Below are 3723 nucleotides of genomic sequence, written 5' to 3'. Positions count from 1 at the left end.
ATTCACGATTGTATGAAAAACTATCAAATACCTAGGAGTAAACCTAACCAAAGATGTAAAAGACCTCTATGATGAAAACTATAGAAAACTTATGAAAGAGATTGAAGAAGACACCAGGAAATGGAAAAACATTGCCTGTTCATGGATCAGAAGAATAAACATTGTGAAAATGTCATTACTACCCAAAGCAATCTACACATTCAATGCAATCCCCATCAAAATTGCACCAACATTCTTCTCAAAGCTAGAACAAACTATCCTCAAATTCGTATGGAACCAAAAAAGTCCCCGAATAGCCAAAGTTATATTGAAGAAGAAAACCAAAACGGGAGGCATCACAATCCCAGACTTTAGCCTCTACTACAAAGCTGTCATCATCAAGACAGCATGGAATTGTCACAAAAACAGACACATAGACCAATGGAATAGAATAGAGAACCCAGAACTGGGCCCACAAATTTACGGTCAATTAATTTTTGACAAAGTAGGAAGGAGTATGCAATGGAAAAAAGACTGCGTCTTTAGCAGGTGGTGCTGGGAAAACTGGACAGCAACATGTAGAAGAATGAAACTAGACCAGTCTCTTACACCATACACAAAAATAAGATCAAAATGGCTGAAGGACCTGAATGTGAGACCAATGGCAAGGGAAATGAGAGCAAAACTGAACTCTTGGGACTTAATCAAGATAAAAAGCTTCCGCACTGCAAAGGAAACAATCAATAAAACTAATATGTAACTGAAAGAATGGGAAAAAATAGTTGCAAATGGCATATCAGGTAAAGCGCTAGTATCTAAAATCTACAAGGAACTCACCAAACTTCACACCCACAAAACAAATAACCCAGTGAAGAAATGGACAGCAGACATGAACAGACACTTCTCCAAAGAGGACATCCAGATGGCCTACAGGCACATGAAACGATGCTCAACATCACTCATCATCAGGGAAACACAAATCAAAACTACACTGAGATACCACCTCACACCAGTCAGAGTGGCTAAAATGAACAAATCAAGAGACTATGGATGCTGGCAAGGGTGTGGAGAGACGGGCACCCTCCTACACTGTTGGTGGGAATGTAATCTGGTGCAGCCCCTCTGGAAAACAGTGTGAATGTTCCTCAAAAAACTAACCATAGAACTCCCTTATGACCCCGCAATAGCCCTGCTAGGGATTTACCCAGGAGATACAGAAATGCTGAGGCATAAGAGCACATGTACCCCAATGTTCATAGCAGCAATGTCAACAATAGCCAAAACATGGTAAAAGCCTAAATGTCCATCACCTGATAAGTGGATCAAGAAGATGTGGTATATATTCACGATGGAGTACTACATGGCAATGAGAAAGAATGAAATCTTGCCATTTGTAGGAAAGTGAATGGACCTTGAGGGTGTCATGCTAAGCGAAATAAGTCAGGCAGAGAAAGACACATACCATATGGTTGCACTCATAGGTCTAACAGGAAATTTTCAGAATGATCTAGCTTTAAGAAAAGCAAGCAGTTAGTAGTGCTTATGAAAAATTGATTCAGTATCTAATGGATAGTTGATGCCTGTCACAACACAGCATTTTATGTACTGTTAAGTGAAACTGTAATACAATCTAAGTTTATTTTGGGAGTGTTTGCTGTATCATTGGATTTAATGAAATGTTTAGAGGTGCAGTAGGCAGGACTTTGAGTAGATAATGAAAGAAAATGCAAAATGCTAATTGATTCATGATGTGGTTTCATCTTAGCTTGGGCAAACCATGCAGTATTTAATACATAGTAGCAGAATATTTACTATTGAAGCTTGAAAAGATGTGAGTTCTTTGTGTGCAATCTTTCATTTATGCATGTGAGAGGGTTTTCTTTTTTTAATATTTTTACACTGTAGTACTTGTTTTCCTTGGGGTGTTTGCTTATTTAATGCATTCCGTCAAGGACAGAAATCACATGCTGTCTTTTTTTTTCCCATAGGAAGTGTGTCTTGGATTTTTCCCTTATTATTTTCTTTACTTTTTTTTTCTTTTTTCCTCTTCTTTTTTTGGTGGTGGGGGTGGTTATGTTTAAATGAAGTTGCTTTTACAAAACCGAAGACTTAACCATCCATTTCCTACATAAAAGGTAGCTACTTTTTTGCATGGACCTCAAGCATATTGTAGTGTAGAGGTGGAATTTAAGGAAAGGTATTAAGCAGGCTGTGTTGTAGCTCATGAACAGGTAATAAATTGTATCATGTTTCTTGAATGTATCATAGATAAGCTGCTATATAACGATTGCCACTTCAGATAGCTGTGAAATTAGGTGATTAACTAGTTGTTACTTAATCTTCTAATTTCTGTATAAGTCTTATTACATGAAACAGAAGTTGGTGTTCTGATTTTTTAGTTTGCTTTTCTGTTTGGAGTGTCATTGTAACTACTGTATTGTAAATGATTGAAAATAATTGCATATGTTAAAAAAATATGAAACTTTATAAAGTAAAAAAAATAAAATAAAAATTAATGAAAGAAAAAAACTGTGAGATTTAAGAAACAAAAGAAATGAATAAAGGAGAGAGAGACAGAGGCAAATCTAGAAACAGGGTCTCTTAACTATAGAGAAGACACTGTTGGTTACCAGAGGAAAGGGAGTGGGGGAATGGGTTACTTAGGTGATGGGAATTAAAGAGTGCACTTTTTGTCATAAGTAACAGTTGTTATATGCAAGTGTTGGATCACTATATTGTACACCTAAAACCAATATTACACTGAATGTTAACTAACTGGAATTAAATAATAATTTTTAAAAAATAATAGCTGCATAAAACAAAACAAAAAAGTGAAACAACAACAACAACAACGAGCTATCTTGATGGAAGGCAGAAAGACACACAAAAGATTACATGCCATATATTTAAATGTATATGAAATTGGGAATATGTGTCAGTAATATAGATGTAGATTTTAGATCAATATAGATGCCTGGGACAGAGGATGGAAAGAATATCTTCTTAAAAGGAGATAGACTATAAAAACACCCAAAGGAATTTTATAAAGTGATATAGATTTTATGCATTATTATTGTGGTGATGAGTGCATGGCTACATATATTTGTCAAATTGATAAAATTTTTCCACTTAAAATCTGGGTGTTTTACAGTATATAAAATTTATCTCAATATATAAAAGACTAAAACTTAGATGTTAAAAAGCTACAGTTTCTATTCTTTATTCTAAATAAATAATTAATTATAAGGAAGGTCGTTCTAGTTGTTTTTTATAAAGGAGAATATGTGTTTTGAAAGATCTATATGTTTCTTTTCTTTTGAATTTATATTATAGAATTCAGAGCTTAGATCTAAGGACTAGTCTCGAAAGAAGATGATTTGGGGGAAATTTTTATATTCCATTCATAAACTAGAATGAAAACCAATGGTTTATACCTGTAGTGTTAGTTATACCAGCCACGCCAGGGCCTAAACTTTACATCATGAAATGGACTTAATCCCTTGAATCACATTTCCTCTTGGTGTAATATCCCTTAATTTGCTTTCTAAGCAGGGTATATGTTTCATTACTTTCATCTCAAAAACAGATGATTCCTTAAAAATTTTTTACTGTTTTTATTTAGAGAGAGAGAGAGAGAGAGAGAGAGAGAGAGAGAGAGAGAGAGAGAGAGAGAGAGAGAGAGAGAGAGAGAGAGAGAGAGAGAGAGAGAGAGAGCACGAGAGGGGGAGGGGGAGAGAGAGAGAG

Source organism: Suricata suricatta, chromosome X (assembly GCF_006229205.1).
Source record: "Suricata suricatta isolate VVHF042 chromosome X, meerkat_22Aug2017_6uvM2_HiC, whole genome shotgun sequence".
Classification (NCBI taxonomy): Eukaryota; Metazoa; Chordata; class Mammalia; order Carnivora; family Herpestidae; genus Suricata; species Suricata suricatta.
Note: the sequence above shows the minus strand (reverse complement) of the source record.